Genomic DNA, 13394 nt, shown 5'->3' with positions numbered 1-13394 from the left:
TTAGCTAATTGGTGTGTGTCCTCTGGCTTCATGATAGATAAAGCTGGGTATCATCTGCGTAACAATGAAAATTTAGCAATACCGTCTATAATACTGCCTAAGGGAAGCATGTATAAAGTGAATAAAATTGGTCCTAGCACAGAACCTTGTGGAACTCCATAATTAACTTTAGTCTGTGAAGAAGATTCCCCATTTACATGAACAAACTGTAATCTATTAGACAAATATGATTCAAACCACCGCAGCGCAGTGCCTTTAATACCTATGACATGCTCTAATCTCTGTAATAAATTTTATGGTCAACAGTATCAAAAGCAGCACTGAGGTCCAACAGAACAGCACAGAGATAAGTCCACTGTCCGAAGCCATAAGAAGATCATTTGTAACCTTCACTAATGCTGTTTCTGTACTATGATGAATTCTAAAAACCTGACTGAACCTCTCAAATAGACCATTCCTCTGCAGGTGATCAGTTAGCTGTTTTACAACTACCCTCTCAAGAATCTTGAGAGAAAAGGAAGGTTGGAGATTGGCCTATAATTAGCTAAAATAGCTGGGTCAAGAGATGGCTTTTAAGTAATGGTTTAATTACTGCCACCTTAAAAGCCTGTGGTACATAGCCAACTAACAAAGATAAGTTGATCAGATTTAAGATTGAAGCATTAAATAATGGTAGGACTTCCTTGAGCAGCCTGGCAGGAATGGGGTCTAACAAACATGTTGATGGTTTGGATGAAGTAACTAATGAAAATAACTCAGACAGAACAATCGAAGAGAAACAGTCTAACCAAATACGCGGCATCACTGAAAGCAGCCAAGATAACGATACATCTTTGGGATGGTTATGAGTAATTTTTTCTCTAATAGTCAAAATTTTGTTAGCAAAGAAAGTCATGAAGTCATTACTAGTTAAAGTTAATGGAATACTCAGCTCAATAGAGCTCTGACTCTTGTCAGCCTGGCTACAGTGCTGAAAAGAAACCTGGGGTTGTTCTTATTTTCTTCAATTAGTGATGAGTAGAAAGATGTCCTAGCTTTACGGAGGGCTTTTTATAGAGCAACAACTCTTTTTCCAGGGCTAAGTGAAGATCTTCTAAATTAGTGAGACGCCATTTCCTCTCCAACTTACGGTTATCTGCTTTAAGCTACGAGTTTGTGAGTTATACCACGGAGTCAGAACACTTCTGATTTAAAGCTCTCTTTTTCAGAGGAGCTACAGCATCCAAAGTTGTCTTCATGAGGATGTAAAACTATTGACGAGATACTCTAACTCCTTACAGAGTTTAGGTAGCTACTCTGCTCTGTGTTGGTATATGACAATAGAGAACATAAAGAAGGAATCATATCCTTAAACCTAGTTACAGCGCTTTCTGAAAGACTTCTAGTGTAATGAAACTTATTCCCCACTGCAGGGTAGTCCATCAGGGTAAAATGTAAATGTTATTAAAAATGATCAGACAGAAGGGAGGTTTTCAGGGAATACTGTTAAGTCTTCTATTTCCATACCATAAGTCAAAACAAGTTCTAAGATATGATTAAAGTGGTGGGTGGACTCATTTACTTTTTGAGCAAAGCCATAGAGTCTATAATAGATTAAATGCAGTGTTGAGGCTGTCATTCTCAGCATCTGTGTGGATGTTAAAATCGCCCACTATAAGTATCTTATCTGAGCTAAGCACTAAGTCAGACAGAAGGTCTGAAAATTCACAGAGAAACCACAGTAACGACCAGGTGGACGATAGATAATAACAAATAAAACTGGTTTTTGGACTTCCAATTTGGATGGAAAAGACTAAGAGACAGCTTTCAAATGAATTAAAGCTCTGTCTAGGTTTTTGATTAATTAATAAGCTGGAATGGAAGATTGCTGCTAATCCTCCGCCCCGGCCCGTGCTACGAGCATTCTGACAGTTAGTGTGACTCGGGGGTGTTGACTCATTTAAACTAACATATTCATCCTGCTGTAACCAGGTTTCTGTTAGGCAGAATAACTCAATACGTTGATCAATTATTATATCATTTACCAACAGGGACTTAGAAGAGAGAGACCTAATGTTTAATAGACCACATTAACTGTTTTAGTCTGTGGTGCAGTTGAAGGTGCTATATTATTTTTTCTTTTTGAATTTTTTTGCTTAAATAGATTTTTGCTGGTTATTGGTGGTCTGGAAGCAGGCACCGTCTCTATGGGGATGGGGTAATGAGGGGATGGCAGGGGGAGAGAAGCTGCAGAGAGGTGTATAAGACCACAGCTCTGCCTCCTGGTCCCAACGCTAGAACAGTCACAGTTTGGAGGATCCAAGAAAATTGGCCAGATTTCTAGAAATGAGAGCTGCTCCATCTAAAGTGGGATGGATGCCGTCTCTCCTAACAAGACCAGGTTTTCCCCAGAAGCTTTGCCAATTATCAATGAAGCCACCTCATTTTTGGACACCACTCAGACAGCCAGCAATTCAAGGAGAACATGCGGCTAAACATGTCACTCCGGTCTGATTGGGGAGGGGCCCAGAGAAAACAACAGAGTCCGACATTGTTTTTGCAAAGTTACACACCGATTTAATGTTAATTTTAGTGACCTCCGATTGGCGTAACCGAGTGTCATTACTGCCGACGTGAATTACAATCTTACCAAATTTACGCTTAGCCTTAGCCAGCAATTTCAAATTTCCTTCAATGTCGCCTGCTCTGGCCCCTGAAGACAATTGACAATGGTTGCTGGGTCGCTAACTTCACATTTCTCAAAACAGAGTCGCCAATAACCAGAGTTTGATCCTCGGCGAGTGTATCGTCGAGTGGGGAAAAACGGTTAGAGATGTGCACGGGTTGACGGTGGTACACGGGGCTTCTGTTTAGGGCTACGCTTCCTCCTCACAGTCACCCAGTCGGCCTGCTTTCCCGACTGCCCGGGATCCGCCAGGGGGGAACTAACGGTGGCTAAGCCACCTTGGTCCGCACCGACCACAGGGGCCTGTCTAGCTGTAGAATTTTCCACGGTGCGGAGCCGAGTCTCCAATTCGCCCAGCCTGGCCTCCAAAGCTACGAATAAGCTGCACTTATTACAAGTACCGTTACTGCTAAAGGAGGCCGAGGAACAGCTAAACATTTCACAACCAGAGCAGAAAAGTGCGGGAGAGACAGGAGAAGCCGCCATGCTAAATCGGCTAAAAGCTAGTAGCTACGCAACCTAGTGGATTTCTAAAAACACTCAAAGTGAATAATGTGTAAATAATTTAGAGGTCATTCAGCAGAAGGAGTGCTTTAGTTAAGGCACCAGACAGGCCATGAAGCAGCACAAGTAACGCACGGCAACAGCGAACGCACGACAACGGTGCAAAAATAAAATAAAAATCCACTAGACAGGCTGCGGAGCAGCACAGGCAACACACGACAACGGTGGTAAAAAAAAAAATAAAAATAAAATAAAAATCCACTAGACAGGCTGTGGAGCAGCACAGGTAACACACGACAACAGTGGTAGAAAATAAAATAAAAATCCACTAGACAGGCTGCGGAGCAGCACAGGTAACACACGACAACGGTGGTAAAAAAAAAAAAATAATAAAATAAAAATCCACTAGACAGGCCGTGGAACAGCACAGGTAACGCACGACAACGGTGGTAAAAAATAAAATAAAAATCCACTAGACAGGCTGTGGAGCAGCACAGGTAACGCACGACAACGGCGGCAAAAAATAAAATAAAAATCCACTAGACAGGCTGCGGAGCAGCACAGGTAACGCACGACAATGGTGGTAAAAAAAATAAATAAATAAAAATAAAAAAAAAATCCACTAGATAGGCCGTGGAACAGCACAGGTAACGCACGACAACGGTGGTAAAAAATAAAATAAAAATCCACTAGACAGGCTGCGGAGCAGCACAGGTAACGCACGACAATGGTGGTAAAAAAAAAAATAATAAAAATAAAATAAAAATCCACTAGACAGGCCGTGGAACAGCACAGGTAACGCACGACAACGGTGGTAAAAAATAAAATAAAAATCCACTAGACAGGCTGTGGAGCAGCACAGGTAACGCACGACAACGGCGGCAAAAAATAAAATAAAAATCCACTAGACAGGCTGCGGAGCAGCACAGGCAACGCACGACAACGGTGGCAAAAAACAATAAAAAATCCACTAGACAGGCTGTGGAGCAGCACAGGTAACGCACGACAACGGTGGTAAAAAATAAAATAAAAATCCACTAGACAGGCTGTGGAGCAGCACAGGTAACGCACGACAACGGTGGTAAAAAATAAAATAAAAATCCACTAGACAGGCTGTGGAGCAGCACAGGTAACGCACGACAACGGTGGTAAAAAATAAAATAAAAATCCCTAGACAGGCTGTGGAGCAGCACGGTAACGCACAGACAACGGTGGTAAAAAATAAAATAAAAATCCACTAGACAGGCTGTGGAGCAGCACAGGTAACGCACGACAACGGTGGTAAAAATAAAATAAAAATCCACTAGAACAGGGCTGTGGAGCAGCACAGGTAACGCACGACAACAGTGCTAAAATAAAATAAAAATCCACTGGACAGCTGTGGAGCAGCACAAGTAACACACGACAACAGTGCTAAAATAAATAAAAAATCCACTAGGCAGGCTGTGGAGGCAGCACGACAACAGTGCTAAAAAATGAAATAAAATAAAAACGAAAGCGTTAGCAAGCTAGTTAGCTTGCCAACGCTGATGAAATTAGCTGATAAAAGTGCTCCGTCGCGATGTTCGACCGATTAGAGGTCTTCTTTAGGCGTTGGAGCACGGTGAAAAAGTAAAAAAAAAAAAAAAAAAAAGTAAAAAAGTCTTGAAAAAGACTGTTAATTCAAGAACTCAAACAGCTCAGTTCAAACAGCTAACAGATACAGCAGAACACCGCTGTGCTCCGGAACAGAATGCTATGATATGATGCAATTTATAACCCCTTTTATGTAAGGGGTTTATAAAATGGTTTGGGGATTTAGATGCGGTTCTGGTGGAATGAACGACTGGCAGTTTCGGAACTCGGCTGGACCAGGTAATCATAGGTTTTCATTTTTTGGACTTAGGAAATTTCTGTTTGAGGATTGGTTTCGTTTTGTTTTGTTGTTTTTTATTTCCCTGCTTCCCTAACCCCAACCTCACATGCTCTAAGACCGATTGTCTTGTGGGTTGTGGGGTGGTGCAGGTTGGTTACGCTGAGCGTTTCTCAGAAAACCTCTGCACCTGGGGGGTTGTCAGGGGCTTTCTGGTTATTTAGCGCTGGGTTCAGTCAGACACTGGTCCGCTCCTCAACTCGCGTCTGCACATAACACACGGACTCTGACTGCCTCACTGAGGGCCATGTACTGTCTAACCCAAAATGAGATTGCCCACTCAATAAACCTCCCCAGCCTTCTGGACATGATGAAGGGACTTGGGCTGTCGTACCTGGCTTTTCCCCTTTGAGTACCCCTAGAATGGCCAGTTTTTAGCTTGAACTTTCAAAAGCTTCCCCCCTTCCGCATCCCCCCCTCAGTTGCTTCGCTCCCTCGACATTACCACTACGCTAAAATTTGATCCTTGCTAGAACCCTGTTATCTGTATATAATATATTTTTTTCTTTGAAACGAAAACGTCCCTTCATGAACAGCGACGTGACGTCTCCTAACCGGGCAAAATATTGATGAAGTACCCGGATGTTAATGCATTTTCAATGGAGATCCGCGACTGGACACACTCAGAAAAATGCACGCAAAATGCGTGTTAAAAAAATGCCTTTTTGACCTGGATATTGAGCCAGTACAATTAAATTACATTAAATTATGTCAGGAAAGTATTAAACATAGTCGGACACACACACATTCCCAAATATTAGTGTTGAAAGTTACACGGATCTGCACTGTTCCAGCTGCTGAGCTGAGACGTCCTGCTGCAGGTCTGTTCAACGCGGCTCCTGAAACCATTACAGTACATTTATATACATATTATATTTTTACACAATTATCCTTTATTGACCGAGTTTCATTCATGAAGTCAGTGGTGTGGGTACACATCTCTATGTGTGGGTGTGACTGTGAGCGGCACTGCGCGGGTCATTATAATCTCATTATTTTAAGGTGCAAATTTAAAAAAAATCCCCAGTCTTGTCGAACAATTTTAATCACTAGTGACAAGTATTTTAACTAGAGATTGGTCTGGCAGTGGAAAATATCAACTAGACATAAGTGAAGAGTTAATGGTCCATACAGCTGTTTATCATCCAAATATCACGGACAAAGTGACAAGAAGAACCAAAACCACTTACTTATGGAAGGAAATATTGACTTCGTTTACATGCAGCCAATAACCCTTTCATAACCGGAATATTAGCAATAACCCGGTTGCGCACGGCCATGTAAACACCCGCAAAAACCCAAATATGCTCATATTCCAGTTTTTAAAAACCCGAATAAGACCCCTGGGTTACTCCTTTTCTAACCCGAATATCAGGTCATATAAACGCGCATCGGGATATCACCATAGAAAGGAACATTATTTTGTGTTCTGCACATGTCCTATCCGCAAGGAATCTTGGTCTTTTGAATACGGCAACAACTTGTATGCGGTGCGCGCAGCCCACCGGACACCACAGGAGCAGAGATTATCAGCGCATTGTGTTCTGCGTCCTTATCAGGCGGGATGGTCGAGGCACCAGTCGGCATCACTGCGATTGCTCTCACTGCCTCCGATGCGCTTACCGAGTCTGCGGGCTCGGTAAACACCGCAGTGGGCCACTCACACCGCCCCCCTCTCTGCTGTGCGGCAACAGGTCCAGAGACAACGCTCGCTGTTTTGATGCAGAGGCAGCCCGCAAGGATAGATTTCTTGCGGACAAAATCCACAGCGCCGCAGGGTCTCAGTATACCGCAGCCACAGAGCTCAGCAGCCATGACTTGGATTCTTTGCGGGTCCCGCATCCGTACCCCCGGAGGCAGTGAGCGAAGGGACATCATGCGCATTGTGTTCTGCGTGTGTCTGTTATAATCTTCTCGCCCAGAAGAAAAAAGAGAATGTTTACACAGAAGAACATGTTCATGCCTGTTTGAGAAAAGTGTATAAAGTGTGTAGTGAGGGGTTTTACACGAAGCAGGATTACACGAACGCCAGACCAAATCAAGCACCGGTGGAAGACGTGCGTCGCTGTTTAGATGGGAATATTCCAAACGATACCAATGACCATGTATACAGGAGTCACTCTGTCTGCTTAAGCATGTAAACGGGTTATTCCTAATGATTCAGAAACCGGAATATTGACCTTAACCCGAATATTAACGGCATGTAAACTGTTCCTCCATTTGTGGCTTTGCCAACATGCGCAGCTTTCCGGCATATTCCACCGGTTTCTTGAACTTCTATGCACGCAAATCACTAACTTCTCGGAATTAAAACGGCGACCACGCCTCCTTTACTTTTTATGCTGTTGCTCTTATTTTGAAAGTTCAATAAGTGGACTGATATGTTAAACATGGTGCGAATTTACTGAACAAGTAGCAGACTTTTTTTGTTTTGTATATTGTTCTGCAAGCCACTTTTAATTACAAATTCATCTGCACACGCCTGAGTTTTCATTATCCTTCATTTGTTTGGCATTTTTTGTTGAAAATTTAGCAGGTGAACACTGGGTGTGTTTAAAACAATATTGTGGGTGCTCTTAATTCATAATGTGAAGTAAAACAGAGCATACTATGTAAAAGAAAGTTTTATTTTTGCTTAATAAACTGTACTATGTGGTCAAGACTATTTCTATTTAGTTTCTCTTGTCTGTAGTAGCATATTTGATATTGGAGTAATCCAGAAGTAATTGAAAGTAATCAAATTACATTACTTTAATATTATGGTACTTGGATTACGTTACTGATTACATTTTTCAACAGGTAACTAGTAACTGTATCGGAATACATTTTTAAAGTAACCCTCCCTACCCTGTATATAAAGTAATTATTTCGTAGCTGGTTAATCATTTTCTGTCAGAGTTTGGCTGTTACCATTTCATCTGCAGCTTTCTCTCTCTCTCTCTCTCGTGTGCTGCATGAGGTGGAGAACATATTTGGAACAGGTAAATTATTTGTGATGTTTGTGTTGTAATAGCTTGTCAAACAGCTGCATGTTCATTCCTTCTATGAGCAGATGTAAAAGTATGTTTATGATAGATTTAACATCTGGTTATAATCGAACAGATGAGCTGCGCTGTGTGCGCTGACACAATCACTCACAGCATTTTTAATTGTTTGCGCAATGTTCATATATATGGCTTATTATTCGAATAATCACTGAAATTTCCGGCAAATCCATATGTGGCTCATTACTGATGGCTTTATTATTCAGTGGGACTAAAGCTTAAGTGAATAATAATAAATAAATACATGACCATTTATCAGGGAGTCCTCCATTTGTTTCAAGTTGTCTTTGTGGACATCAACATTAACACAATGTGAACGGTCATAGAAGCGTCCAACTGTGGGAGCACTATGCAAAGTGCAAAGAAGACCAAAATATTCAGCTGGGGCAACAAAATTAAAATGGATGAGCTTATATAGGATTTTACAGCATAATTTCTGCAAATTACACTCCACTCTGATTTATATACAACAACACCAACAACAGAATCACACATTTGTTATGAATAATAATAATATTTATAATAACTACTGACATGGGGGTTTCCCAGGAATCAAAGTACTAAACAAAATAAATTTCTGTAATAAAACAATAAATGCCGATAATAAAAAGTGCACTACAGCAATGCACAAAATCTTACTTTTCTGGTTTAGTGCATTTCTAAACAGTCTGTCTCACTAACTGACAAGCACAGCTGCAACGAATCCATCATCAATTCAGATTCATTACATGAATTAATTAACAGTTAATTCATCTACAAACCCTCCAGCAGGTGGCAGACACATCTATGGGATATGATATTGTACACTGGCAAAAAAAAAAAACTTGCTTTTTCGTCTGATCTGATGCATCAGAGTTCACCACTGATTATTTTAGTTTGGTGAGGTAGAAAATGACGGCATCGTTTTGGAGTCATTTTGTTAAACAGACTGGAGGGCATGCACTCTGTTCATTCATTCACTGAGTCATCTATTCATTCAGAGCATTTTTGTTGGTACATTTTTCAAAGGCCCGAAAAAAATGTATTTCTGCTGCGACATATCCAGAGTATGAATAAAAGTCATTTATGCTCAGCCTCTCGCTGTGTTCTAATAACAAACCACGTGTAGAAAGTCTGAGTATTTTCTAATTAGCAGATATGAGACAAGATAAAAGCAAGTAAGGATGAGGACCGCCACTGTCCTGCACATTTTTGCATGCAAACCACAATATGAATAATGATGGACGCAAGTCTGACAGATTGTAAAGCACTTATTGGACCATAGCAGCTATTCTGCACGTTTGATTATCTAAGTCTGTATAAGTGCTACATTACAAGCCACTATTTAGGGACAGGAGTGCCCAAATTCATTCCTATGAAGGGATTAAAAAAAATTACTCTAGGAGGAGAGTTACAGACCAAAAAAATAGATTTTAACATTACAGCAAAGTAATACACTATGTTCTGTACAAAGTTAACACTTGAAATTCCTTGCGTATTTTGTTAATGTTCAGATTGCAGAGATAATAATAATAAAAAAACGTTTTCTTTTGTATAAATATTTCAAAGGGCTCTTGATAGAAGTAAAAAATTGCCTTTATTGAAAAAAATGATGAAAATTACAGCATTTAAGGCCTTGTCCATTTGGAAATGGAACTTTCTCTATCCAGTCTTTTTCTTTGTTGTTTTCACAAAGCACCATTTGAAGAAATATCCACACAAAGCCACTGACAAGTGCTGAAACAGCTGTAGTACATATGGCAGGCCTGTTTGTGGTGCTGTAACAGATACACATCACAAAATGGCCCAAAATAGACCTTGTATAACATTCTTTTGTGACGTAGCCATTCCAAAAAAAAAAAAAAAAAAGCCAAAACATGTTTTTCCTCTGAGGCCAATAGATGGCAGTGTTCAGTCAATAAAGGGCTGACCATAACAGGAACTCCACAGCGCCCCACCATTTCTACAAGTAAAATTGTGGTCATATATGGAATTGCCAGCAAGCTGGAAAAGGGGGCAACAAGGGACCAATCAATGTGATGGTCTGCCAAACATCACCCACAGGCCCCAAATTGGGTGACCTTGATTTAGCATAAAATGTAAATAATGATGTTATTCATACCTGAAAAAATCTTGAAGAACTAGGATCCTATCGTGTCGTGTTTTCATTTTCAGTGCACAAATTCTTTAAGAGCAAATGTATTAGATCATCTACGCCCAAGGGCGTGCTGGTCTAAAGTAATGGTGGTGGTCAGGTGCAGTGCAGGTGTGTTGGCATCATGAGGCAGAAGAAAGTGATTGTCTCAATGACTTTCTCTAAAGTCAACTGCAGAGTTTTCTGCTTTTTGTATGGTGCAATAATGGGTTTGATTCCCGGACGGGATGCCTACATGCGCATGCATGTGTTGCCAAATGACGGGTCCCACCACAAAATCAGTCCATCCTGCCTTCATTGTGCATGCGTCATTAGCCGCGGTTCACGGATTATCACTTCGTTTCTGCTTCAAACTGCACTCCAGTCATCATCTATCTCAGCAACAGATATCTGAAGCTTTTGTACATGTAGTGGCTGCACTCTGCGTTGTGTTGTTATGACTCCGCCCATTCATTCCCCTCGGGACACAAACTCACGATCCTCGGCATGGACGTCGGGACTCTCTGACCAGAAGGCTAAACCAAGAGCTCTGGCCTTGTGACCAGAGAATCCTTTTGAGCTGTTGGGAGTGAGGTTTACTAACTACATCTGCACAGGGACACCTGCTGGCCTCCGTTACATACAATTTGTACAATTCATAATAATAACCGAGGAAGAGATCAGAACGCCGCAGCTACATGTGTTGCTAGCTGTTGCGTTCACTCCACATCAGTCATTTCAAAGCATCACTGAATATCACTTCTGTTCTGCTTAAAACTGCCTCATTTCTTCTTTAAAACTGACTAGAATTATTGAAGAGGTTTTTACCTTGTCATCTGATGGTTAATAACCCCATTCAATTCAATTTTATTAATTTATATAGCCGCCGTCTCATGACAGAGTCTCCTCAAGGCACTTCACACACACACCAGTCGTAGCAGCACAAGTGAATTAAAATCGAAAGGGCACAGTTAAAAAGGTTAAAACATAGTAGAATCAAAAGAAATTACAAAGCAAACATAAAAAAGATAATAAATTAGCGATAAGACAGTCTAAAAAAGTGGGTCTTTCTATTTATTCCATTAATCCATTTGATCACTTTGGGTGAAGAGACTCTGACACTCTGAAATGACGCATGCACAGTGGAGGCAGGGGGACCAATTTTTAGGCGGGGGGACTGTCGGTCTGTGACACTGGGTCGATGTAAAGATACCTGTGCATGGATTTGTTTAAGGTGGGAACATCACTGCACGTCGACAAACACCCAGCCCTTGACAGGTCCTTAGGCTGATCTGCTGGCTAAGAAATCGTTGGTATTCTCAGATATGATAAATCTTTTTGACAGAGTTATGAATTTTTGAAAACTCATTCAATGTTAACGGATAGGAATTTTTTCCAATATTTTTCCTGATGTTGACCTATGACCTTTTAAAACTGAATCATGTCTTGCCTATCAGAATATGAATCCTATGAAAAAAATTGCACAATGATATATGAAAAGCTGTGGATTCCAGGCTGTTCACAAACAGGAATGAAAACATAACAAAAATGAGAGTGATTGAGGCACTTTTGATGAGATATAATGTAAAATGTACACCAAATGGGCTTTTCAATATTAAATTCAGATGTCCACAAAAATCCCTAATGTGAGGTGCCAGTCTGCATCTAACTTTCAAATATGACAGTGACTGGGGCACGATTGATTAAGCTATAATGTAAATATACATTAAATGGAGTTTTCAATGGCCACAAAATCTGTTATCCGGGTCAGATCCAGATCAAACTTGTCATTCGATAAAGAAGACTATCCTACATAATACTGTCAAGTATGAAAGAATTCTTGTGTTTTTTGACATTTATGAATTTTTGAAATTTTGTTAAATATTAAAGGACAGGTATTTTTCCAATATTTTTCCTGACCTTTGACCTAATGACCACTCCTGATTCAATTAACAAATTGAATCAGTTCTTGGCCATCAGAATATGAATACTCTGTAAAAATTTCATAACGATATGCGAAATTTGTGGTTACAGGCTGTTCACAAACAAACAGGGGTGAAAACCTGAACACCACACAAGTGCAGAGCGGATTGTTTTGTTTTTTTTTCAGTATTTGAGCTTTTGCCGAAATACATGTTTCCATTTGACACATTTTCAATTTACCACTTCAAATTGTGCAATCTGGAGGGCAATAAAAACCTGCAGAGTGGGGGTGGGGTGCCTCTGCTCACCACTTGGGGCAGTAGAGCATACTGCAGCAGAAGCACAACATAGTAAGAGCACAGAACAAGATCAGCTGCACTTAGCATTTTCTGATTTTCACTTTCTCATTCTGAATCGGAATGACATGCATTTATCTGTTAGACCCTGTACCACAACTGGACCTTTGAACTTTAAATTCAACCAAATAACATTATAAACTTTCAATTTCAATTTATTTTAATTTATATATCACCAAATCACAACAAAGTGCCTCAAGGCGCTTCACACTAGTGATGGCAATTTCGAGGCCTCATGAACCAATGAGCCACTTCAACACAACTGGCTGAAAATCGACACACTGCTTCGAGGCGTTTAATACAGTTTGAAGGGTGACATCTGCTGGATTGTTTTGAGAATTACCCTGAGCGAGTGCTGTGACAAATGTTTGCAGTAATTCATGACTGATGTGGTTTGTCCTTGAAAAATACTAATAAAAAATGTCATCTTCATTATTGTGTCTTTCTTAATGTAATAAATAGTCCCTACAGATGCACACATACTGGTTATGAAAGTCTTTATTGTAGACTATATGTAGATTCATCAGTCCTCAAACAATATTTGGATGGAATGTGACGGGAAAAGTGAGAAAGGCATGTGCTTCTGCAACTTGTGCTTATGATACTGTAATTTGTAAATTAGAATAGAGGGGATAGGAGACGGTGATTGTGCAACTATCAACAATTTTTATTCAAAAAAAGAATAATTTCAACAGTGCTGGGCTTTAATCGGCTCCTCTTCTGCCTCACCACCTCTCCAGCTTTGGAGAAGACCCGCTCGCCAAAATCACAGCTCTTCAGTCACTCAGCTCAGTCTCTGATCTACCTATGAATATATAGTCTAACCTATAACTTGTTTTGTACTGTGTGGACAAATGTTGTATATGAGTGGATGCCT

Source organism: Thalassophryne amazonica, chromosome 3 (genome assembly GCF_902500255.1).
Source record: "Thalassophryne amazonica chromosome 3, fThaAma1.1, whole genome shotgun sequence".
NCBI lineage: Eukaryota > Metazoa > Chordata > Actinopteri > Batrachoidiformes > Batrachoididae > Thalassophryne > Thalassophryne amazonica.
This window is presented reverse-complemented; position numbering follows the sequence as displayed.